Source organism: Vidua chalybeata, chromosome Z (assembly GCF_026979565.1).
Source record: "Vidua chalybeata isolate OUT-0048 chromosome Z, bVidCha1 merged haplotype, whole genome shotgun sequence".
In the NCBI taxonomy this organism is placed as follows: domain Eukaryota; kingdom Metazoa; phylum Chordata; class Aves; order Passeriformes; family Viduidae; genus Vidua; species Vidua chalybeata.
Window position 1 is genome coordinate 68300026 of NC_071570.1, and position 27263 is coordinate 68327288.

The window sequence follows — 27263 nt, forward strand, 5'->3', positions numbered from 1 at the left end:
ATGCTCAATTTTTCAGAGCTGTTTTTTGCTGTCAGTAAGATCTGAAGGGGTGTAGAGAGGCAGACAAATGGAATGTAACAGGAATCTCTCCTGTACCATGGATCCCTTGGCTCTGAGCCCTTCTTGGGCTGCAGGCTCCTGCAGAAACTGCCTGCAGATACAAATGTAGCACTCCAGTGCTGGTTTTCCTCCTGCTTCCCATCTTCAGCGCTGTTCCAAAATAGATCTGGTGATTATAACTGCTGTGGGCTCTTCCAGCAGAAGTCAGAGCAGGTGGGAAGTGCTACAGAATTAGAATGTGACAAAAAGCTTTAGAGGGAAAACGTGTTTCTGGTAACTAAGCCACACCACAATCACAACAGCTTTATTGTTTTTTTCTTTGTAAATATTCAGTTACTTTTGTTTTTATTTGAGTTTTTTTTTTTGGGGGGGGGGGGGTTGTTTTGTTTATCCCTTAACAACTAAACAGAAAAATGAATTAGGGCTGCTTTCATTATGCAGATACAAGGCTCTCTATTTCTTGTCATTGTTTTGTTGCCAGACCAGTTTATTCCTTTCCCCATGTGCTCCACTGCAATCCAGGGGATGATTCTTTCCTTTCAGCAGCTGGAGAGCCATCTAACCAGCAATGTTATCTTTACAGAGACATTTGTAAAACAAGTATTACAGGATCTGGGTTATAATAGCATGCTTTAAAGCCTCCAAACTTTATACCTGAGAGTGCCAGTGCACTTTGCAAGTACATCATATTGGTTGATTATGTTTTTAAATTCAGCATCATTGCAGAAATGGGTTTTAAATTTTTTCCTTCTTTTTCTCTTAAGAGCAATCCTCTGCACAACAAACACAGTAAGACTCATTTACAATGAAATACTGTTAAAAATTACTGTCCTGATCTTCACCAGTACCACGATACAATGTAAATTACAGTCAGCGGTTCTGACTAGAAAAACAAAACAATCTCCCAGCCAAAATTACAGGAAGAAGAATGAGGTTTATTGGTTTCCAGAAAAGCACCTGGTTTGCATTGATGAGATTGCTCCTTTATTTAAAAGGTAAATTAGCATAATCCTTTCTGTACATTTCTATACAGTTCTACACATTTCTCCTGTTCCAGAGGAGCTTTAATAAATTGTTCCCAGAAACTGGCTGCATCCAAACTTTACTTAGCAATGTGCATGTTTTCTCCTCATCGTTTGGTGTAAATATTTGCCTCCCCTTTTTGCAGTCATTGCTTCAGACCTTTGCTGCTCAATCAGTTGTTACTTTATCTTCTGTTTCACCAGCTCCTACAAACAAACAAATCAGATCAGAACCTTTTGAGGTGATTTAGCGCTAAGGACACACAGGCAGTACTTTTTTAGGATCAACATGAACATTCATGATGTTCATCTTGATTGTAGAAATTATGAAAAAGGTTGTTTCCTTGTAAGAAAATAAAAAAAGATTCTCTGCTCTGGATGAGATCTGCATGGAATGCTGTGTTTGTCAGCGCTACACCCTCAGGACTCAGAGCACCTAGAGAGGTGCTGCCTATCAGTGCTCTTGTATTTTGATACTCTAAGCTCTAATAAACAACATTTAAAATCCTACTTTGTAGTTCAAGTGTGTTTCCTACAGGGATGACAAAGGACCAGAAGGCTCGTGTGCCTTCCACAGAAATGTAAAAGCTCATAATATGGTGGAACAGAACATTTCAGGTCCAGCAGTAATTCTTTGGTTTGTGCCTACTTTTTATTTTAGCACCCTGGTTTTTCTACAGTTAAGATTACAAAAATATGAGTGATTTTAACGGAAAACAACAACTTAACAGAGTGTGGCTAAGGCAGACGGGCAGTCATCTATTCCATCAGGGTGGAGTCATACCTTGTTGGAAACATGCTAGAAGAAATTTTGCAAGTCTTTGACATGTCATGTAATGTAAATTCATCAAAATCTATTGCTCAACCAGAATACTTGGTTGAAAGACTCACTGGCCTCTCCACCATCACAACTTAAATGTGAGCAAATACTGAGAAATTGCACAGATGTGCAATTCGTTATTTAAATTGTTGACCATTCCCCTCTGAGTTACATGAACACATGTAAAGACCTGTACAAGTACAGAAAGATGCTTTACTTCATTTGAAATAGCTGATTTACAAAATTCATGATGCTTTCTTTTCCTGGCATAGTCTGCAAGTTATGACTGTACCTATTGCCAGTACTGCCAGTACTGTTTATAGCCACAAAGCCTGCAAGCATTTGTTTTTGTGATTTATTTAATAATCTTCTTATGCTTTAACATGTTTTCTCCACTGACAGAAAGAAAGCTGCAACAAGATAAATGCTTGCAGCAGTATCAGCTCTAAGCAGCCCAGTGGCTCTTACAGCTTTGCCATTATTTTGCATTTTTAGTTCTGTAATTATTTTCCCATGTTACAAATAGCCTGTTATACATATTTTTACTTTAGCTCTAACACTCAAAGGTTCAGCAATGGGCAGAAAGATAATTTTGCTTAGCCTAAAAGCATGTAAGTGGAAGAACTGTGCAAGGTAAATTAGTGAAGAACAAAGTTTTATATGTGGATGAATCACTTGAAAGCTCTTCTGCTAAGTGCTTGTATATTTCTTTTTGAACAGAAAATTAGGTACGTACATGCCATTTACATATTGTTGTGTATTTAAAATACCTTAAAAAAAAAAAAAAGGAATCCAGATGAGAAAGGCCAAATGAAACCCTGACTCAAGCATCCACACTCAATGGATTTTTAGAGGATGTGGTAATTTACAGCTGGAACAACCCTGTGTGTCAGTCTGGTGTGAAATAATCCATAAGGAAGTTACCACCAAACAGTCAAACTGGTCAGAGAACTGGCTTAACATGTACATATTTCTCCATGATCTGATTTTCGAATCTTTTTATGTTTGTAGATCTACAAGATGCTTCAAGACCACTCACATTTTGCAGTTAGAGAAATACTTAATTAATAAAAAGTACTGAAAATACCAGAAATTAGTCAGTGATAGTTACCAGTGAAAAAAAGATTTAGGAGAGGGCATCAAACAAAGGCATGTGATATTTGCAGCACACTCACACTTTGAGCAGTTTGCAGCTCAACTGGGTATTTGTTTGACAGGTCTCCAGTGTACTCTTGGTTTTCTGAGGCTTGGATTGTGTTTGGAGATTTAAAAAACTTCATGTGCACATGCCTAAATTCGGGTAAAACCATGCCAGGTGTGCTTTATTCAATCCATCTGCTGCTTGCATTACACACCAGGTCACAAAATTACCCCAAAATACACAAGTACAGTGCAAGCTGCTTTTATTCAGGCTCCCCATATCTCCTGCTTTGATGTGGGACATTGCTTGCTACACAGAAATTATGGAGACTACCCACTACATTCCCTGCACAGGGGGTTCATCCACCTGCCAAGCCCTGTTTTTAACTCATTTTATAGTCTTTTCCTCAGACCTCTTCTTCCATTGCAAGTGCAGCAACTTCTAAATTCAAATTTAATCAGAAGAGGGCAGCATTTCATTTATTTTGACAAAATTTTTTGTAGGGCCCTCGGAACATTATCTCTTTAGCTTCCAGAGCATAACAGAAACAGTTTTATATGTAATGAACTCATTTTCCCTTTTTTAAATTAATTAATTCCCCTTTTTTTATTAATTTAATTTTTCCTATTTTTTTTTTACTAAAAATAATAGCTTCACCCACATCACCTCATATTGAAAAAAAAAGATAATATCCTGGAGGATTTTTACTGGGTTCTGGGGGAATTTTACAAGATCACTTTCTATGTCCACTTAAAATTGTCTGAAGTGGCATCTTTTTATGCAGTTGCATAGAAATACATCTCATTTACAAGCCTTCCATCTTTAGGGCTGTAAAATATGAGATAGGAGAGATAAGAGTTTAATTTGGAAAAGCTGTAGTGCTAAGCTTCTTTTTTTTTCCTTACTGTTGTTTCTCCCTTATATATCTTTATATATATATGTTATGTGTGTGTGTGTGTGTGTGTGTGTGTTGTGTATGTAACTGAAAAGTTACCTTTAAAGTCTCTAATTACTGATAATTTATCAACTTTTCTGAAGGAATGTGCCCTTGCCAAAGGAAAATAATGTAGGTAGAAGAGCCTTAGAGTAACTATTTCACACAGCAGGTTTAAATGGAAGGTGTAGGTGAGGTTTACCCCAGATCTGCTGTTACAAGAGACTGGTTTGTAAAGGGCTTTGTGAAACTGACATTTCACACTGGAACATGTTGGGGGAGTAAACAAAAGGAGAGATTTTGACTTGCCAAGGTGAAAGTGTTGTTAATTAACTAAATAAATGCAGAAAGGGGCACTTGGGTTATAAAGAGATGCTAATTTTTTGAATGTAGTGAAACTCTCTCAGCTGGGAGAAATAGTTTATTTTCTTCATGAATGGGACAAAGTGGCCAAGCTTTGGGAAGAGGTATCACAAATGCTGAGAGATGAATCAGCATCTTACACTTAGATTACCCAAGAAATCTTTCTGTCACTTAACAAATAATTTGGGAGTATTCATCTCTACAAGATTTGATTCTGCAGTTTCTGTGTTTATAAGTGCTCTAACATTACCCACTTTTAATTTTGCCATTGTTGATTTCTTTCAGCATCCATTTCAGCCTATTTGTATCTGTGCTCTACAGAAAGGACACTTGGAGAAATCAGAGGAAACTCTTTCACCTCAAGCATCACGACAAGAAACAAAAAGACAGTGAGGTAGAGCTGAAAAAGGCACAATGAGGTACAGAGATAATTAATTATTTCCCTGTGATCTCCAGAGGCAATATTCATCTGATCAGATTGCTGACCCTATATCTCCCTCAGTAGGTGAGTCCAAAAAAAAAAAAAAAAAAAAAAAAATGGGATGCTTAACAACTCCTAAAAGATACCCAGCTGTAATTTCAGACAAGGTATTTTGAAGCAAAAGAGCTGCACACAGATCTTTGTATAGATATATTCTATATCTGTACATTGAAAAAAATGATCACTTTCAAAACACTGCAGCTCGTATTGAATGCACAAGCTGCCAGGTGTTCAAAAGAAGGGTGTGTTTAAAGTTTTTGTGTCCAACAGTTATGTAATGGTAGTTTCTAAAAGAAAGAAACCGACATGGAAAAAAACCCAGGAATTAAGCAAGGAAAAAACCCTCCAATTTCTCTCGTTTCCAGGGAGTCCAAAGAGAACAGCAACAAAGACAACACAAAACCCACAATAAAAGAATTGCAGCAATGTGTGACCCCCTACCTACAGCAAATGTTCCGGATGAGCTTTGTCTGATTTAATTTGAATTCTTTATCAATTTCTTTGCCTCAAATCAAGGCCAGTGTCTCTCATACCTGCCTTGTTGAGTACTCTACAGCAAGAAAAATAATCTCCTAGACTTCACAGCCTTAGGGCCAGCTAACAGATGGGAGTGAATCTCAGTCTTAGAATCAAGAAAAAAACCCAATCCTGTGCTCAGATAACTGTTTGTATGCACTAAATGAATAAGCCAATAATACATTAAAAAAAAAGATTTTTCACATAGTGTATTTTTCTTGCTAATAAATTTTATTTCAAAGAGGGATTACAACATTGGGCTTATTGGTTTGGTTTGACTAATGGTTAGTTTAAAGGGTCTAAGTTTTAGACAAAATTCAGTAACTACTTTATACTGTGACCATTACAAGGCTGTTTAGCCTAATTTTCCAACAAAGTCTACCCATGAAAGCGAAATATTTGGCTCAGTTAAGCTTTAATGGATGATGAATGTAGAGATGGGGAAAGAGTAAGTACAAATACACTGGGAACTTAGCTAATTTTGGAGGCAGATAAGCCTTTGAGTGAGGCTGAAAATCACTGAGAAAATTTTGGCTTCTCTAAATTATTTTTGTCTGCTTTCTTACTATTGCTTTCCTGTAGCAATTTTCAGTCATACACACACCAGGTGTATGGGACTCCAATTGGTAGCTCTTGTAATCACTGAAATATAATTATCAATACACAAAGATAGTTACAGCACTCCTTTTCTGCTTCATGCTTTCCTGAAGACACAGAAAACAAAAGAGAAAAATAGTGCTAGATTTGCTTCCTGCAACAGCAGAAAAAAAGAAATTTTGAAATTTATTCCTTTTAGCATTAAAATTAATCATCAGCTGATGAAGTGAATCCTGTATGAGCATTACTTGGTTTTTTGAGTCTCACAGGGAGGTAGCATTTGCTGTGTATTATTCCATATTTCACCTGCTCTCACATTAGCCTCCAATAGATTCAGCTACTACATTTTTACTTTATATTTAAGATTACTCCCATTGTCAGAAAATATTGCATTACTCAGAAAAGCACTTTATGTGTGAGAGGTTCAGCTAGAAATCAGAAAATAAAAGAAGGTTTTTTTTGAAGGATAACCCTGTGATGCCAACTAATGTAAACACAAATCCAGATGTTTTGGCAAGCTAATAAGAAGAAAAAGCTCTTTAGCCTTCATTTACATTTTAAGACAAATATTTTACTAGGAGAAAGTGAAGAATGTTGACATTCCACCACTTAGACCCTAGTCAAAGCAATGTTCTCAGTGCCAAAATGTCAACATTTGTTGCAGTTTCCTTCACATTAACATGGTAGAAACACATCTGGCATATTTCTTTCTCTTCTTCCCCCCCCCTTTCTCCCCACCACTGTCTGCTGTAGATAGGAAAATGGGAAGGCAAGAAAATTGTCATTTCTCTCAGACAGCCATCTGCACTCAACTGTTTTGAAAAAAGAAAAAACCCAAACAAAACAACCCAAAAAGCAGAAGGCAGCCATCTCAGGTGCACATCTTGTGCAAAGAGATCCAAATTTATTATCTGTAATCTATAATACTTACATCCCTTTTAGAAGATATATTTACTTATTATAATTCCCATTCTTTATTAGAGTTTGTAAATCCTAGAGAACCTATAATAATTGTTATATGAAATGAGCAGGGCTAATGCCTTTATTAACGTTCAGCTCTTTATTAAAAAGATCAAAAGAACAAAAAGATCAGCTGGGCAGGAGGCCTGACACAGAACTCACCTCCGCTGTTGTAGCTTTCCCAGGTAGCTGAAAGGGAAGAAGGCGTGCAGAGTCTGTCACTGAGGTCCAGAGCAGCAGCTGTCCCTTCTCCTTTCCTTGTGGCAACACCAGGAAATTCTGTCTCTTTATCTTTGCTTCCCACAGCCTACTCTAGTCTAGTCTTTTGTAGGTGATGGTGATGGACAAAAGTCAATCAGGGGATGTGTTTCCCTCTTCCTCAGCTAGGGCATTTGTCTAGCCCCTCTATTGTGTTTAGTTCTTTATTTATGGATGTCTTTATCCCCTAAAAATACTCCCATGATCCCAAGGGTTTTTTATTTGCATTTTAGTCCCAGAATGGCAGCGTGGAGGGGTGAGAGGCCGGTTATCTCCAGATAGTTTAGAGAAAACAAACAGAGCAATTAGTGAATTGACATTTCAATACTGGTACTCAGCTAGAGTTAGTAGTTGTTTCAGTGTTGCTATGGGAACTAGGAAGGCCCTGCCTGCGTCACTGGGGAACATGTGGAAACTGTTCATTACATTATAGATTACAGGCAAAGTTAATTTTATCTGTCTTTGTTTTCATCTGCCTGGTACTATCAACTGAGTTTATTTCATGGCTGAACTGCATCCTCCAAAGCTCTCAGGGAAACACTTTGATTTTGGCCCAATTCGTCTTCAACCATTCCCCTTTTCCAGATACATCCAGTAGCAAATTAAGACCCTTTTCTCCACACACACCTTTTCTGTTTTGAGGAGCATTTGGCTTTCCTGCCTTGCTCTGATTCTGCACCTTTTTTCTGAACAAAAGATTTTACAACCGATTCTTCCTTCTGATCAGAAGAGGAAAAAAGAAATATAGTGTTCAGTGCCTCTGACCAGAGGTTACACCAGACACTTGAAACCTCCTTCCCGACATCGTTTCAGGGGGAGACTGTGTAAACCTGGCCTCTGTTGGCTGTGGTGTCCCCCACTTCAAACCCAGACAAGGGAGGGTTTTCTGCTGTGTTTGGCTTTCTTGTGGTTGCATTCCTTTCCCTCTGCCTTGTTTATTTCTCCCTAGACCTGAGATGATTGAACAATAGTGTCCCCTTTATTTTATCTAGGTGGCTTCCCTCACAGTCCAATGTTCCAGTCAGGCATTTTCAAGGAGGGGTGGGCTTCTGTGGTTGTAGCTTCTTTATCCAGTTTTTTCTATAAAGGGCAAAACTCCTTCATAACAATGTTTATGGCATTGTTATGTGTATTTTAGATAATTCGTGCTTGTGAGAAATAGATGTATGAAATATGTTATATTGTTAAGAAATATTCCTGTGAGTTTTCTTAAGCACTCAAGCTGGGACGGGAAGGTTACTTCACAATATTTCGAAACCGCAGCTGGCAGCGGGGAGAAAAGGACCTAATTTGCAAACGAATGGACGTGGCTTGGAGATGGGTGCTTCTCCAGGGTGATCCGAGGAACACCCAGGTGATGAATACTTGATAAATATCTCAGATTGAGACAGCCAGAGCCATCAGGAAGACACATCTCAATGTCGAGTTCCAGGAACCCTCTGACTGGCATACATTGCTTCCCAGACACAGTTTTGTTCAACTCAGTGCAGAGAAAAGAGACTCTATGAATATGTGGGACTTTGAATGGAAAGAAAAGCCCGATCACTGAAATCTCTGCCTCGAGCAAAATAAATTGTATAAAAACCACTTGAGCAGGACAGTCCGTGTGAAACATAGGGGACCCTATGCTATAGTGGTCTTACCCAGCGCCAATCTCGGGCTCGGCACTATCCTTTTTATTGTGGCTGGCTCAGACTGAATTTGATCGGTAAATAAAACTATATTTTATTTTTTAATTTGGCTGGATTAATTCTTATCTATAACAGCATGAACCATTTCAGTCTCTGATGGAGAGGAACACAAAGATAAGCTATTGTCTTGCTGCCTGTAGGGCAAAGTCCTGGCCCCTGGGAGAGGGGAAACAAGGTTCTACTTTCAGATACCTTCTGATGAAATAACAAGCTCAAATTAAATAAAAGAAAACCATGAGACTGTTGTTTCTTATCTTGGACCTTATAAAATTTCACTCATTTATTTTTTTTAACACTTTCCATGCATTAAAATAGCATGTCCCTCCATGTTTCAATTGCATGTCTATTCTATTCTATTCTATTCTATTCTATTCTATTCTATTCTATTCTATTCTATTCTATTTGTATTCTAGTCTACATTTATATATTATATTATATTATATTATATTATATTATATTATATTATATTATATTATATTATATTATATTATATATATTATATTATATTATATTATATTATATTATATTATATTATATTATATTATATTATATTATATTATATTATATTATATTATATTATATTATATTATATTATATTATATTATATTATATTATATTACATTATATTACATTACATTACATTACATTACATTACATTACATTATATTATATTATTACATTACATTACATTACATTACATTACATTACATTACATTTTACTTTAGAATTTCTCTACTTTGGAAAATGAGGTACTCTGTTTGAAGGTCATAAAACTTGATTATAGTTGATACATCAGGCCAGCATGTAATAAACTTTCGAAACATCAATCGATCTTACTATATGTATGCATTTTGTTTTGAGTTCTGTCTCTGAACAACAAGAATTTTCCTGCAGCAAGTTCAGCAATGTGATAGCCTTTGAAATCCAGGTTGAATCCTACAATCATATTGTTATGTGTAATAGGCATAATTTGCACCTATAAAGTGATATATGGGTAGGGGTTTTTATATTATTAAATATAGACACAAAGCAAGCGAGCCAGGGCAAAGGGGGGAGGCTGTCTCATGTATGTTGAAACCATTGTAGACAAGGCTTCGTTTACAAGTTAATGCAAGTGGCTCGCTTGGAGATGGGCCGTTTCTTGAGATAATCTAGGAACTCCCAAGCGATGAACATCCTGCCAAGTACCTGAGATTGGAATCGCTGGAATCTCCAGGGGATGCATCTCAATGCCGGTTCCCGTAACTCCATCATCCATGTACATCACCTCCCGGACCTCGGATTGTTCAACCTGGTGCAGAGAAAAGAGACTTTATGAATATGTGGGACTTTGAATGGAAAGAAAAGGCTGATCACCGAAATCCCAGCCTCAAGCAAAACAAACTGTATAAAAACTGTTCGTTTAGGACGGATGGTGTGAAGCACAGGAGACCCTCTGCTGGAGCGGTCAGACCTGTGTCTCACCCAGCGCCGATCCCGGGCTCAGCACTGTCCTTTTCTTTGTGGCTGGCTCAGATAGAATTGGATCGCTATAATAAAAACTATTTTTTTTCTTTTTTAATTCAGCTGGGTCAATTTTTATCTATAACAATACACTCACAGAATATGCTGACTTGGTAGAGTCCCACCACAATCATCGAGTCCATTTCCTGGGCCTGCAGAGGACACCCCAAGAATCACACCATGGGCCTGAGAGCATTGTCCAAACACTTCTTGAATCCATCAGACTTGCTGATGTGATCATTTCCCTGGGCAGTCTGTTCCAGTGCCCAATTACCCTGTGGGTCAAAAACTTTTTCCTGATACTCAAACTAAACTTCCACTGACTTAACTTCAGGCCATTTATTCAAGTTCTGTCACTGGTCACCACAGAGAAGAGATCAGTGTCTGCCCCTCCTCTTCCCTCACAAGGAAGTTGTAAGCTGCAATGAGGTCTCCCCTCAGTCTCCTCTTCTCCAGGCTGAACAGACAAAGTGACCTCGGCTACTCCTCATATGGCTTCCTCTCTAGACCCTTCATGATCCTCGTGGCCCTCGTTTGTCTGCTCTCTAATTGCTTAATGTCTTTCTTATATTGTGGTGTCCAAAATTGTCCCCAGGACTTGAAGCCACCCCAGTGCAGAGCAGAGCAGGACAATCCCCTCCCTCGCCTGGCTGGCGATGCTGGGCCAGATGCACCTCGGGATATAGTTGGCTGTTCTGGCTGCCAGGGTACACTGAACTTTTTCCATTTCAATTTTAAAACAAACACACAAACAAATCTCAAAACAAGACACCTAACAAATCAAACTAAACCCCAAACAGTTCTGTTTGCTTTTTCCTTTATTAACCAAGGGGCATCAATTTTCTCTAAAACTGTACTATCTTTTAAAGTTCATTGGCTCTTTGACTGTTTCAGGCTTCTAAACCATCTGGATATTGTTCTCTCATGTGTCTAGGTGGCCTAGATAAGTTTGGGATCTCATTTGGCAGATATACTTGTGTGCTGAATCCTTGCCTGTGTCTTGGTACATTAAATAAATTGGTAAGCTTATTGCCTCTTTGCAGCTACTGCAAAAGCGGATTTCCTTTGCACTGGACTTGTTTTGTTTTGCCAGCTGTATCATAGGAAACCAACTTCAGCTTCACATAAGTCTTTTTCAATTGTGGAAAAGTTGGAGTCAATTCTCAGAGGAGTAAACTGTGCTTTTGCTGATGAAGTTCCTACTAACTAGGTCAGGCAATGAAAATTACAGTCAAGACAAGATCCTTTGCATGTTGGAACAAGTGTGGCTTCATTTATGGTTTTCTTCTGTTCTGGTAGCAAAAGCTTGTCTCTAACCCTCTGCCAGGGAAGAAACTGCCACTGAAACTGGAGCTTAAGGAATGGGGTCTAGGGGAGCAGGCTCAGATATGGAAGAAACAGGTGGAATCTCGTGTTTTCTTTTACTTCAGACCCGATACCTGATAGCTGCACAAGGGACCCCAAAGCAGAAGAACACCTTGCTACATTCCTCTCTCTTGTGTGGCTTTCTGAACTGCTGCCTGGATGCAGCCTAGGTCAGGCGAGGGTTTGCTAAGGAGCTTCTGCAGGTAAATTGTGGAGCAGCTGCAGGCAACACAGTTGTCTGGTGTAAGGGTATGCTCCTCAGCTACACTCCAAGGCATCAGGTGGCCTCCCCTCAGACTGATGCTCTGTCTTGATGCTTTTCCAATGAAAACAAAGTAGGATCTTAAACTAGTTCGTGTTGGAAGGGAACTGTGAAGGTCATCTAGTCCAACATGCCTGCCATAAGCCGGGACCTCTTCAAGTAGGTGAGGTTGCTTAGAGCCCCATTCAAACTGACCTTGGGATGGGGCACCTAGCAGCTCTCTGGGCAGCCTATACCAGTGTTCCATTCCCCTGCTCATAAACAATTTCTTCCTTAGACCCAATCTGAATTGACTATCTTCTAGTTTAAAACCATTTCCCCTGTCCATTTTGCAACAGGTCCTGTTAAAAGCTGTCTCCCCATTTTTCTTAGAAGCCCCCATGATGTCTTTAAGGTTGGGAATAAGCTCTCCCCAGGGCGTGCTCTTCTGCAGTCTGAACAAGCTCTCTTGGCCTTTCCTCAGATGAGAGCTGCGCTGTCCTCACATCTTTTATGTATTCGTGTCTTGTGCTTTGAGAATCCATTCAGTTTTACCTGGTTGTAAAAATACTGAAGTAGAATGATGTTGGGCAGGAGGCCTGAAATGGTGGTGGAGTGTCTTGGGGTGGTTTTCTATCCCAATGATCATCTGCTCTATGCCCAGAAAGGGTTGCAGTAGCTTTAAGATGGGCTCAGGGCAAGGGGGAACCCTGGGGCTCTTGCACAGGCCTTTTCAAAACCTCACTCCCCAGGCGTCCATGGTGCAGGTGGACTGGGCTCTCTTTGTTGCTTAGCTAGCTTAGTTTTTTGTTAGCTTAGGCAAAATAATGTTTTTTCCTTTCCCTGGCCTTGGAGACTGTGACAACAGTCCTTCGGCAGCCTTTGTTTTTTTTCCTGAACTGTTTGGTTTGGTCTGAGGCCAAAGAAGACTCGATGGGATAAGCAGGGGACTGGTGGGGAGCCCAGCAGCCACTCCATCCTGGCCCCAGACGTCAGAAAAGTTGACCCAGTGAAAGAAAGGACCCTAAAAACCACCAGCTTCATCTGCAGTGGAGACCAACAAAAGAGATTCAACAGGTTTCCCGTCTGATTTTTTCCTGAACTGGTGCGTGAAACTTTTGGTTATTTTTCTTCCCTGAGACAAAAGCCGTCACCATTTATTTTCCCCTCCTCCCTGCAATGTGGTTAGCTGTTGGCTGGTTTTTTCCTTTCCCTGGTATTTTGGGGTGGCTTTTTTTTGTTTCAGTGTGGGTTTGTGTGCATTTGGGGGAAGGAGGTTGGAGGGCGGGGGAGGTAAGGTTCTGACAATTCAGTATCCAGCATTTGTTAATTTTTTTTTCCCTGTGCTGTGTTGGCACTCTGTCGATAAACGGTTGGGTTTTTTTCACTTTCATCCACTAGTATTACTTTTCTCATTGGCAGAGAGGGATTGTTAGAGCCCCATTTTTTGTTAGAGGAAACATTAATTCCAGAGTGTTCTTCTAAACTTCTCCTAAACTGTACATGAAGTGATATGGGAAACATGTATGTTTATGAAAATTCAGAATTTTAGAAGCATAACATACTTAGACGGGTGGAGGGAAACAGAAATATATAGCTTATTTAGCAAATTTACAGAAGTACAGTACACAGCTTGTAACAGGAATGTAACTTGTTAGGTAGAAACAATTTGTAACAGAACACATAGGAATTTAGTTGCTAGGTAAAAGCCATAAAAATAATATGTGTATTGTCTAAGCTCAGTAAAGAAAGACTTAGGTATTGTTAAAACCCATAAAGCAGAACCCAAACCAGCAAGAACCAGGCTCCTGGTTTTGGCCAGAACAAACTGACCTGGGAGTTAGTCAAACCTCCGCTGTGCTTGCCCAGAGACAAGGTCAAGTAGCAAATACCTGAGGAAGACCTCTTATTTCATCAGAAGACCCCTGCCCACAACCCGCCAGGAGGCATGGCACTACATAAGACTAATTATAATATGAAGCACAAGGAGGCAGAGAATGAACAGAGAATGGGCAGGGCAGGGAGGTGTGGGCTTGGGGGATCAATGTGTATTTAAACCCGAACCTGTCTTGACTTGGTATGCATGTATGGTGGAAATACCCCTCATGCATCCCAGCTGGAATAAAACATACCTGCTTTACAACTTTAATTGTAAAGTCCTTATTCTGTGACACAGAAGGAGGCCACTGAAACTAGTCTGAGTCAAGTGGTCAGAGAATTGGCTGTGGGAAGAAGGGAGCTGTGAGGAACTCACTGTGAACTTCAGAGGGCATGCAACTTATCTCTCCTGTCAGTCCCTCTCTTAGAGGTTTCTGCCACCAAGCCCTGATTGTAGAAGTTTCTGACACTAAAAAAGGGACAGCTGAGTGGGACATTCTCACTAGCCATTCAGGTGCAGGGCGAGGCTTCCTCTGGCCATCAGAGGTGCAATTAAAAGAAGGCCCTGGGGGTGCGGCCAATAGGAGTGGGCAAACGGGCGAGGCACGGCTCTAAAGGCATAGCATGGCAATTTGCACAGCAGTTTGTGCAGGCAAGGCAAGCAGGCAGAAAGGCAGGCATCCTCCTGCTAGTGGCGTTTTTATTTTATTTAGCTTGATTTTCATTGGTGGTTTTTGTTTGATTGTTTGTTTTGTTTAGTTTTTGTTGTTGTTTTTTTCTTCAGCAATGGTCTCCAAATGACCAAAAGCTATAGCTAGTAAAAGTGAACAAGACAAACAGAATGCTCCAAGAAGGACACGTCTGTCCAGACCCCTTCCTGTAGTGTGTTTGAGCCTGCCAGCAGTACCAGGGGATGGTGCAAAAGAGGCGTGCCTGCGGTGCGAAGAGGTGAATGATCTCTGTCTGGTGGCTGAGCTTAAGGAGGAAGTAGAAAGACTAATGGGTATTAGGGATAATGAAAGGGAAATAGACTGGTGGAGTTTCACCCTTTCATCTTCCATCATCCACCACCTGTCAGAGGACTCCCGTGCCTCCTACCATCAGGCAGTAGGAAGAGACCTAGTTAATGAAGGGGAGTGGAAATGGGTCTGTCCTTGGAGAGGTAATGAAAATTCTCCATCACCTACCCAGATGCCACTTCAGAATCGGTATGAGGCCTTGAATCCAGAGGGTTAGCCAGATGACATTGAAGAAAATAATCTGCTTGGAGTGAAGCGATACGCGGAATAAATACATAGACTCCATAACCTGGGGTAGTTATGAAGTGGGTATGTATGTCAGCGCCCGGCACAAATGAGATAGCTCTCCAAAATTGTGCCCTGAGCCTCAGTCTGACCCACACCTTTATTCCCAAAGATGTTCCATATGCAATACATTGCACAACTTGTCCATTCATATTCAACCCCTGGCCCCGCCTGCCCTCGCCTCTCATGCTAAATAGGTCCACACCCTTCTGGCCATGCGTGATTTGCTGTGGTGGTCGTACGGGGGTCTCTCGGAGTTCTTGAGGCTGAAGATTGTGGTCTTCCTCATGACTGAACTTTTGAACTTTTCCTCTCTGCATGTGGGCTTTCGGTCCTTTGGTGCTTATCTGAGTAAGTCTGTCAGTCTTGATAGGCTTGGAGACAGAGGAGCTTCTTTATCTGGGTTCTTTGCCTCCTCTGGTATTGTTCTTTATGCAAGAAGCTTCAGAAATTTGCATTTTCTTATGCCCTTTGTACCAGGCAGAGGCTTCTTAAGTAAAAGGTTAAAATTCAATACACAACTCTACAAGCTAAAATATAAATGCTTAATTTATTTTGTTAACTTAACTCCAAAAATCTCTGTTTCAGGAGAACCTTCCAATTACACTTAATATGTCAGATGGATCACTGCCTCTAGCATTAGAAAGAAAAAAAGGGTAGTCATAGTAGGTGAGTCCCTTTTGAGGGGAACAGAGGGCCCTGAATGTCAATTGAACCCATCCCCCAGGGAGATCTGCTGCCTCCCTGGGGCCTGGGTAATGCATGTCACCAGGAGACTCCCTGGGCTGATTCAACCCTCTGGTTATTACCCACTGCTGATACTCCAGGCTGGCAGTGATGAGATTGAAAAGAAGAGCACCAGACCAATTAAAAGGGACTTCAGGGCTCTGGGTCGAGTGGTTGAGGGGGCAGGAGCACAGGTGGTGCTCTGCTCAGTCCCTTCAGTGACAGAGACATATGATGAAAGGAGAACCCACATTATCAGCAAGTGACTTAAAGGCTGGTGTCATTGGCAGAATTTTGGGTTCTTTGATCATGGGGTAACTTTCAGGGCACCTGGCCTGCTAGAGCTAGATGGGCTTCATCCGTCTGTTAAGGTCAAGGGGATTCTAGCCCACAAATTGGAAAAACTCATTGAGAGGGCTTTAAACTAGTTCATAGGGGGAAGGGGATGCAACTAGGTTCTCCAGAAACAAGCCCAAGGATGGTAAGCCAGAGACAGAAGTAAAACCAACAGCCCAGTTGAAGTGCATATACACTAATGCACACAGCATGGGTAACAAACAAGAGGAGCTGGAAGCCATGGTACAGCATGATGTAGTCGTCATCATGGAAACGTGGTCAGACAACACACATAACTGGAGTGCTGCAATGGAAGGCTACAAGCTCTTGTAGCACAGAAACAGGAGAGAGAGAAGAGGTGGAGGGATGACTCTTTATAATACAAGGAGGTTCTTGATGCCATGGAAATTGAAGCTAACAACGATAAAGTTGAGTGCCTACTGGTAAGAATCAGGGGGAAGGCTAATAAGGCTAACATCCTGATGGGAGTCTGTTATTGACCATCCAACCAGGAAGACAAGGCAGATAACTGTTGTGTTGGATCAAGTGGTTTGTTCCATATCTCCCCCTCTCCTCCCAGAGCCTTGTGGTAGGGGTCTTAGCTCAGGTTACTTCCTCCCCTCTCCCCTCCCATCAGTTGTGCCTCTGCCCCCTTCCCCTGGGTTTAAAATCTCCCACCATCCAGCATTCACTCTCTTGCTCCTCTGGGAAGTCACCTTCTTTCCCAGGTGGCTCCTATCCAGAATAATCTGGGACTCTGGTCCCGAGAGGAAAGAGTGACTCCCGTCTTTTACTTTTGTCCTTGTGAGATTGAGAGGGGCCAGGGATCCAGATCTAGCTGGATTGAACACCTAAGGCCCCGGGGATCAATCTTACAGATAACTTATTCTTACAAGCAGCTGGAGGATGTTTCAAGATCACCAGCCCTTACTCCTGTAGGTGACTTTAACCTACCAGACATCTGCTGGGACCTCAACACAGCAGAGAAGAGACAGTCTAGCAGGTTCTTAGAGTGTGTGGAGGACAACTTCTTGCCACAGCTGGTGAGTGAGCCTACCAGGAGAGGGACTGCACTAGATCTGCTGTTTGCAAACAGAGATGGGCTGGTAGGAGATGTGGTGGTTGGAGGCCATCTGGGGCACAGTGATCATGAAATTATAGAGTTTTCAATATTTGGTGAAACAAGGAGGGGCATTAATAAAATTGACACACAGGATGTCTGGAGGGCAGACTTTGGCCTATTCAAGAGACTTATTCGGAGAGTTCCTTGAGAAGCAGCCCTTAAGAACAAAGGAGTCCAGGAAGGATGGGTGTGCTTCAAAACAGAAATCTTGAAGGCACAGGAACAAACAACTGTTGCTATGTGCCAAAAAGATGAGTTGATGAGGAAAATGACCAGCTTGGATGGGCAAGGAGCTCTTGAAGGAGCTAAGGAAAGAAAAGAAGGTGTATCACCTTTGGAAGGAGGGTCAGGTATCTCAGTAAATATTTAATGGAGTTGCTAGGGCATGTAGAAGAAAAAATCAGAGAGGCAAAAGCCCAGTTATAACACAAACTGGCAACTTCTGTGGACAATAGAAATATTTTTATAAATATATTAATGGCAAAATGAACGGTAAGGACAACCTCCATTCTCTATTAGACGCGGAAGGAAATTTAGTAACTAAAGATGAGGAAAAAGCAGAGGTACTGAACACCTTCTTTGCCTCAGTTTTCCACAGAAAGACAAGTTGTCCTCAGGACAACAGTCCTCCTGGGCTGGTAGATGGTGTCAGGGAGCAGAATAGCCCTCCTGTTACCCAGGAGGAAGCAGTCAGAGACCTGATGAGCCACTTAGATCCTCATAAATCTATGGGACCATGAGATGGGATCCATCCTAGGGTGATGAGGGAGCTAGCAGATGAGCTTGCAAAGCCACTCTCCATCATTTACCATCAGTCCCGGCTTACTGGGGAGGTCCCAGATGACTGGAAGCTGCCCAGTGTGACGCCCATCCACAAGAAGGTCCAGAAGGAGGATTCAGGATACAACAGGCCAGTGAACCTGACCTCAGTACGTGGAAAGGTTATGGAACAGATCATCTTGAGTGCCATCACATGGCACCTACAGGTTTGTGAGGGTATCAGACCCAGCCAGCATGAGTTTAGGAGGAGTAGGTTGTGCTTGACGAACCTGATCTCCCTTTATGACTTGGTGATCCACCTTGGTGATCCACCTGGCAGGAAAGACTGTGGATGTTGTCTGTGTGGACTTCAGCAAAGCCTTTGACACTGTCTCCCACACCATACTTCTGGAAAACCTGGCAGCCCACTGCTTGGACAGGTGCAAACTTTGCTGGGCTCAGAACTGGCTGGATAGCCAGGCTCAGAGAGTGGTGGTGAATGGTGCTGCACTTAGTTGGTGGCCAGTCACTGGTGGGGTCCCCCAGGGTCAGTGCTGGCGCCAGTCCTATTTAATATCTTCACTGATGATCTGGATGAGGGGATTGAATTTATTGATTCCATCAATAAATTTGCTGGTGACACCAAGCTGGGAGCATGTGTCAATCTGCTGGAGGGTAGGAGGGCTCTGCAAAGCAACCTGGACAGGTGGGATAGGTGGGCTGACTGCAATATCATGAAGTTCAACAAATCCAACTGCTGAATCCTGCATTTTGGCCACAACAACCCCCTGCAGTGCTACAGGCTGGGGACAGAGTGGCTGGACAGTGCCCAGGTAGAAAGGGACCTGGGGATGCTGGTCAACAGCCAGCTGAATATGAGCTAACAGTGTGCCAGGTGGCGAAAAAGGCCAATGGTCTGTATCAAGAATAGAGTGGCCAGAGAGACCAGCGAAGTAATTCTTCCTCTATACTCAGCACTGGTGAGGGCACACCTCAAGTGCTGTGTCCAGTTCTGGGCCCCTCAATTTAGGAAGGATGTTGAGATGCTCAAACATGTCCAGAGGAGGGCAACAAGGCTGATGAATGACTGAGAGAAGTGGGGTTGTTTAGCCTGGAAAAAAGGAGACTCAGGGGTGACCTTATCACTCTCTACAACTCCCTGGGAAGTGGTTATAGTCAGGTGGGGATCAGTCTCTTCTCCCAGGAAACAACTGACAGAACAAGAGGGCACAGTCTTAAGCTGCACCAAGCGAAGTTTAGGTTAGATGTTAGAAAAAAATTCTTCACTGAAAGGGTGATTGCACACTGGAATCATCTGCCCAGGGAGGTGGTGGTGTCATCATCATGGATGTGTTTAAATAAAGATTTGACATGGCACTCAGTGTCATGGTCTAGTTGATGAAGAGGTGTTAGGTCATAGGTAGGACTACATGATATTAAAGGTCTTTTTCAACGTAGTTCATTCTGTGATTCTGTGATTCAGCCTCATTTGCTGCCTGCCATGGTCAAGTCGAGGAGAACTGCTTCAGGATCACTGCCAGGCTGTGTGACAGAGGGAGCTGCAGAACGTGCCACTCAGACTCTCAGGAAGGAAGGTGCCATCCAGCAGAAGAAGGGCAGGGCAAGGAAAAGCAGGCACTGTTCTCCCTGCAAACCACGGCCAAGTCCATTGGCGCTCTGCTACTTGCCTCCCTGCTCTTGACCTGGTGCTGAAAACCTTTACCTTAGTGGGCTTCAGAATAACACCTAGGCCTAAATCCTACTGGCATCAACTTTTCTTAGAGTGTTGGAGGTTCCTGAGCAATGCCTTTTTTCCCTCTCTTTTGACAACTCAAATCAGTTTGTAGAAAAGAGGAACCTGAGTATTTGGAGTTTCCTGAAAGGAGCTAATCCCTGGGACAGCAAGCATCATTCCCACAGTGGAGTTAGGGTAAAAATACCAGCAAACTGAAGACTCCAGGATGAATGGATTAGTGGGGTTACAGACTATATTTGCCTGTCATAACCAGGTCATGAAGATGGAATGCAAATGGCCCCCTCACTCCTGTGAGGCAATGAGTTTGGAAAGGAATGGTTTGTTCTGTTTTCTTCAAGCAGCATCTGTTTTTAAAATCAGCTGTTCCTCTGTCCAGCCTGTCCTCTGATCATTGCAACACAATGGCAAGGACCATTTCAGAATGGCTTTCGCAAGTGTCAGCTCTCCTGAGTGGGACTTGCAGTAAAACTTTGTAAAACATCAACACTGTTGGCAGATTGTATTCCTTGTCAGCTTGTGTATAAGCTATACATGCACTTCTGAATTGTCCATTGTTTCTTAAAGACATAAACAATGTTTCTGGGGGTTTAGGGAAATGGTTTGGAATTGGGGGTCTCCTTCTTTCATCTGCTCTGCACTGGCTTTGGAATAGGGCCCAGTGTCCAGCTTTTGCCAAGCCATGATACTTCTAGATGAGGAAGAAAGGGCAATTGCAAATTTCCAGCAAAATCCAGGAAGAGTGGGGTAGCCAAAATATCCTGTCTGGATATAGGCTTTCAGCTGTGACCATAGAGTGTTTTGGTTCCTGCAGACAGCACAGAGAGCGCAGACAGGGCAGAGATTCCGCTGTGACAGCCGCCCTTCCAGGTGCCCATGCATAAATAGGTACAAGGTTCTGCAAGCAGAACAGAACAAAGTGGGAATGTCTGCTGGCAATATAGTGCAGAGAAGAGCAAACAATCCAGGAGGTTCCTGGAGTGTGCGACAGAGAACTTTTAACACTGGTAACCAAGTGAGTGAAGGATGGTGATACTGGGCCTGCTGTTTGTGAGCACAGGAGTGGTGAGTGACAGGAGGGTTGGATGCTGTCTTGGGTTCAGCAGTCATAAAACGGTCATTTTTGATTCTTCGAGAAGTAAGGATGGGGATGAGCACAACTGCTGTTTGGGGCTGCCCTGCTGAGTCTGGAGAGGGAGTCCCCACCTCTGCTTGGTACATTACCTCCAGGAGCCCACGGCCTGTCACCTAAAACCTAAGCTGGCACTGAGGGCAGCTAGGTGCCTTGGGCTGATGAGACACTACTGCAAATAGGAGGCAACAGTGGCAGTTGGTTGTTTTGAAAGACAGATCTTTTTGCTGCTGTCTGTCTCATTTGTCCAGCCGAGACTCAGTCATATGCATAAGGTATGGGAACTGCTGCTACTCCCACTGAAGTCAGCAAGGATTTTGGTGGTTGGCTGCCTTGAGAGCAGAACTTGTTGCTTACAAAGTGGGTGGTTATAGTGCCCTGAGTCTTGAGGCTAGAGAGGTCCCTTGGTTGCATGCGTGACAGGGAGCTGCCCCTTGTTATTATTCGTTGTCATGAAAAGTTGTGCTGGACAGAAGTGGGTCAATAGAGAAAACAGGTAGCATGCAAGTCTCTTCTCTCTGGATCCTCTGAGATTTTAGACTTTTGAATTTAAGGAGCACAAAGGCAGTGACTTTTGGTCACTTTGTGGATATCCACGTGAAGTGATGCTGCTGAATCTGTCTGTAGCACAGCAGCAGAGGAAAAGCTTCTCAGTTCCTCAGGTGTATTGATCCTCAGTATTGTCTTTTTATGAGGGAGAGAAAAACTGGCTTAAAAGTGATGGGAGGGGAAAGATGTTGCTATTGAGTAAGAAAGCGGCACAGACTCCAAGAAGGCTGGTTTGCACAACAGCAGCTTTAATGCGAAAACTCTCCTCTTTATAGACTGACCTGACACATTCTACCTGACTGGCTAATTAACAAAAACACTTTTCTCACAAACAATCCTTGAGAACTGAAAAACACCACCTGCAGGTTATTTACAATAACAAGCTATCATCGTTTCTCTACAACTCTCTAAAAGTCTCACAAGTCCACAGTGAGAAAACTTGTTTTCTCACTCTCTGACCAGGTTGTCACATCCACAGAAAGATACTTCTGAACTTTCTTCTTTCCTTCTGCCCATTACAGGTAGATCTCTGCAGCTCACAGATTTGCCCAGGGAAACTCTCTGGGTCTTTTCCCATTTTTTTTCATGAATCATTAATTTTGGATGCCTAAAGGTTGAGTGTCCCCATGACAAGTGTAGAGGCTAGGGAGACATTCATCTCATATGTGTTTGCATGACACTTGAATAGCTTTTGTGTTGTCAACACCTAAGGGAAACATCCTCTAAGCGCCTGTGTCCTGTGCAGGGCAGGGGGTGTCCTTGAAGCAGCCATCAGAATGTTAATTCACCCATGGGTGTATCTGCCCATTCTCCCCACTTTGACCACCTTTCCTACAGCCTCACAAGTCAGACCTTCTCAAAAAAAAAAAAAAGTTCCCTGTCCAGCACTAGACTCTTTGCAAAAAGAAAGAAGATTCCCTTTGGCTTGTGGAAATCTCCAGCATCAGATCCCTCAGCAGACATTGCTTTTAAATCTCTGTCCCACCCATGATGGATATGTGCAGGATGGCAGCACATTTTTAAAGTATTTGATGGACTCTAAAATCCAGCCCACAGAAGTTGAGTAAATTTCTGAGTTAACTAATTCTCACTGAGTCACAACTTCCATTTTTACAGTGGACATTTGCAAGGACCAAAAGAGGGAAGCACTGCTGGTAGAAAGTGCAGTTTTGTATGGAATTTTCCTCTGTTATTTAATTCCAGATGTCAAAATAAAATGCTACTGGAAAGAACAAACTGATGCCAGTGCTGCAGGTGAGCTGAGGAGGTAGCAGGTCAAGCATATGAGTTCAGACCCTGGACAGAGGTAGTCCTTTTGTGAAGCAGGGGAATTTTCAAGGTAGGTGAGTCCTTGAGACAGCATGGGGCTGCTGCCAAACAGCACAACAGATTTGTGTAACAACTCTGAAAATCTTCTCCTTACTAATTGTGTACATAAGATGTACACTTGGGGTTTGGTGATACCCTCCTTTCTGGGGTGCACCAGAGGGTAGAGGGCAGCCTCCAATTAGCAGTGTATTTCCAAGAGCCACAGGGGCAGACATCACATTGTAACATTATTGGGTGGTGGAGGTGATAGTAATCCTAATAAATAATCCTAGGAATAAGCATAATTGCTGGAATCTTGGATGCTGAGAATTTTAAACTTTCTGTGCTGAAAGGCACAGACTTGCAAGAGAGCACTGCATTTGACTTGAGGCTGTGGAGAAGACTTCCAAAATTGATTAACAGCACTGGGATTCCGGGTGTGTGGTTGGTTAAAAGTGTGTAATATCACAGGGTGGAAAACTTAGACTTTGAGGTTTTAGAATATAGAAAGAAATATGAAGCAAGATGGAAGTTTTAGGGCAGAGGCAGGTTGTTCTTCTTTGCCTTCTTTTTCCTTCTTCTTCATGGGTTTGGGTGATGTTTTGTAATTGGACAGAAAAGTCCACATTGCGGGCTTTGAGGGATCAGTTATTGGGTTAAGAGGGAAAATAGTCTAGGCGTCATTTCTTAATTGGATAGTTTAGTTTTAAAAGACCTTGTAATAAGAGATAGTTAGCCATTTTATGCCTTGCTAATGAAAGACTGCAGAACTCACGGCTGTGAGGCTGTTTCACTGATAAGAAATAATAAACACCTGAGTCCGAACATGAAACACCATCTCAAGTGCCTTCAATCCCAACCTCGACCGAAGTAGAAAAAACAAGCAGAGAACCCACACATAATCCTGGTGGTAGATTATGACTGACCTCACATCCGTTGCTCTGTAAATTCAGGTGCTGTCAGAGCCTGGGCCAACTTATAGGAACAAGTACACATGGCCACAGAAGGAGTGGAGCTGCCCCATCTGCTGCAAGGCACCAGATGACGTCACTTACACGATACCCTGCGGCCACCAGTTCTGCCTGGGCTGCATCCTGCATTGGGCAGAAAGAAATCCTGCCTGCCCACTCTGCAGAAGATCCATCTTGACAGCGAATTTTTCTAATCATGGTGGAGATGACTACCTACACTGTGTTACCGCACCACCCAGAGAGTTGCCAGAGACCAGCAGCCAGGCAGCAGAAGCTCCTAGAGGAGCTGAAAACAGACCCCCTGGCCCTGCAGATTCCCTTGCTTCCTCTCCACAAGGAATAACAGCCCCTGCTCAGCAGCAGGCTGCAGGACCAGAAGCCATGGGTGGCATCCTGCCTGAGCTTTGGGCAGAACTTTTCTGAAGATGACGGAACCTCCTGGACCTCATGAGGCCATGGCTGTGCCAGGGGCTGGAGATGATATATGGGGGCGAGTGGTATCAGGTGAAGAGTGCAGAGAGCAGCATCGTGCTTGCACTCTTTGTCTATGGTCCAGACAGAGAAGTCTTGGTCCAAGGATTGCAGCCCCGTCTCCAGCAATACACTGCATTACTGGTCCATGGCATCCGCAATATCATTGAGACCCAATGCAGTGAGGAGGTTTGGAGGCTGTGGCACTCTCACACTGCCAGGGAGAAGGATGAGATCCCTGCTGCCAGCTCTGATCCCCCTGCCTCCCAGGAGGGTGCTCCCACCCTCAGCCAGGCCCCATCCAGTGGCATCGCAAATTTCAACATGGAAGAGGAAGCCAGCACATTGGAGACTGCCTTTCATAGACATCCCAGCTGCTCCCCATCTTTGTCTGTCCCTGCAGAGCAGGAGCAGCCCCAGGAAGAGCTGGGGGAGACAAGAGTGGCTGCAGGTTCCTCTGCTCCTGGCCAGGGCAGTGAGCCCTCACCAGTGACATCCCAGTGCCACTGAAAGAGGAGGACCCCTGGGTCCCCAGATGCCTCCCATTCCATCAAGAGGCAGCACCATAGCTCTAGAAAGGCCACAGCAAGCCTTTATTCAAGGAAAAAAAAAAAAAAAAAAGGCTATTTCCTTAATGCAGTCCAAGATTGCTTTTTCCTTCCTCTTCTCCTGAAGCAGTTTTCCTTTAACCTTACACTTACTGACCCCTGGTGTCAGTCAAAGGCTTCTGGAGCCCTAGGCCCATATTGGCAGAGCTGCCTCCCCCAGGAAATGCTGCTGCAGCCACAATGATAGAAGAGCTTGTGAGAAAACATTGGGGTGGATGCTTAGAGAGGAGTCAAAAGGGAAGGACTGACCAAGCATTCCTCAAGCAAGCAATGGAAAGCCATGGAAATGCCTTGCACCATTTGTATTCAGTGACTTAGGGAGAAATGTATGATTTGCTGACGTAGCTGGGGAGAATCACATTGCTTGTCTTGCTGAGCATCCTTCATTTAATACAGACCAGAGCACACAATGGCTGCGTGAGATTCAGAGGGAGGAAAATCATTTGCATCCTTATTTTTGCAGCTATGTGTCTTGTTTGCTGATGAATTAGTTCTTTTGTGTGTGTTTGTTGATTATCCCTCTTAGTCTCAGACTAGGCATGTCCAATACATAAGATACTGTGTGGTGCCTTTGTATCCAAAAAATGAGTAAGGATTAGAAAAACTCATTGATCATATTTTCAAAACTGTACTTTTTTACCAAGTAATAGGAGTAACTCTTTACGTGTTATTTGGTCTGGACATTTAGAGAAGCTCTTATTCTCTTGAAGTTGAGAAGCTGAGGAATGAGAAGTTCACAGAATTCCTATCTGTGCTGGGGGCTGGGTGGAACACAAGAGGCTTTGCCCTCACAGACATCATTTCTGAGGTGGGCCAGCAGAGGAGAACATCAGGCAGGTCAGTATTGTTGGAGAGCCAGGCTTTGGAATGTCACGGTCTGCCACTCTGTGATGCCAGCCTCCACAGTTCAGCGATACACAGGGCACATCTGTCCCAATGTTCCATTGCACCTCTGCTTTCTACTTCTCTTCTTCTCACACATCTTCTGCTCACCATAGGTATTTCATGCCAGTCACCAAAGGCTCTGTCTTTTCTTCCCCTTCTCAGATGCCCTTGCACTTCACTTTCTCCAGTTCTGCCTCTATTGACATAAACAACTCTACCCCAATGACCCTTTTCCCCATTGCTTCCAACATGAATTGATCTGGTCCCAGACTTGGGATTTGGAACAACATTACGTAGGCAATGTCAAACTTACATGATGTTGCAGATACAGCTGCACTGATGCTTTTCTCTTGCAAGGCTCCCCTTCCCAACATGTCTCTAGTTCTCCTGTGCAGGTTATCTGTGCATTTTGGCCATCTCTTGGGAAACATTCCTTCATGGATTGTGAAATTCAGCCATTCCTTATAGTGCCATCTGAAACTCTTCCTGGTTTCCTGAAACCCCTGTGCTGAATTTCTGATGATCTGTGATAGACCAAACTTTAACCTTGCTGTTTCTCCACAGCCATCGATCCATTAACTCAGATCTCATGGGCTATGGACAGCTCTTTTTTTTTTTTTTTTTTTCTGCAGTAAAAGAATATCAGAGGCTTTTCAGTGCATACATTCATCAATTTCTCTCCTGACTTTCGTGGTTTAGCAGCAGTGATAGTCCCCAGTTTTGTACTCCCACTAAAACCATGCACTTCCTCCCCCCTCCAACTGGAAGCACGAGCACCTGGATGCTTCTGCACATTGTAGAAAGTAATTCTCAGAGGACTCAGAAACACCTGTGGGTCACTGCTGTTTGAATGCAGCTCCTCAGACAAGCCCCTGCATCCTGTGTTTCCTGCAGGAGGTGCTGGCTGTCCTGCACCAGCAAAGACCCACAACAGAAGCCACCTTCTAGAGAGCTGACAGTGTGTGAGCTACATGCTATGTAGCAATCTGTGGCAGAGTACAACCCCATCTGATGTACACATCACATCAGCACTCTGAAAGGTAAGGTTATAATTCTAGAGGCCTGTATTTCTCGACTTCTATGTCTACAGATATTTAGATAATCTATTGATATTTGTAGAGTTATATCCTGCTTTTTCACCTCCTTCCCCACTCTGCTGCCTCTGTCCCCTCTTGTCATGCTGGGGTCTGGACTGGCAAGCAGGCCGGGCTAAGCGGCAGTTTCAGCCCCAAGTCCTGGCTTTCTACATTGGATGGGAGTGGAAGGAACTGCTGGAGGCACCAGGCACAGACCCCCTGGGGGATATCTGGGCTCAAGCCACCAGGGAGCCGCTGAAGGACCAGTACAGCTGAGGGTACCAAGGTTGTCACAGGGGACAGCACTGCTGAAGGCATGGTGCTGCTGTGGGTGGTGATGGTGTCACTGAGAGTATGGTAAGGCTGTGAGGGCTGAGAGGAAGGAGTGAAACTGAGGGGTATGGGGGAAGCTGATGGTGATGGCAGGGACTG

General features: G+C 43.1%; 1 long non-coding RNA gene across 2 annotated transcripts in view; it reads right to left on the bottom strand.

Moving 5' to 3' along the window:
- Positions 1–1022: 1022 nt before the first annotated feature.
- The window catches only part of LOC128802506 (uncharacterized), a 31989-nt gene continuing 5748 nt past the window's right edge, over positions 1023–27263 (bottom strand). Inside the window, exons 2-4 of one of the 2 annotated variants that reach the window (XR_008435465.1) lie at positions 10032–10134; positions 7057–7083; positions 1023–1289 (exon numbers count right to left, since the gene is read on the bottom strand). This is a non-coding gene — a long non-coding RNA (uncharacterized LOC128802506). The remainder of the gene's footprint in view (positions 1290–7056; positions 7084–10031; positions 10135–27263) is intronic. The other variant, XR_008435464.1, reaches the window with a different exon arrangement.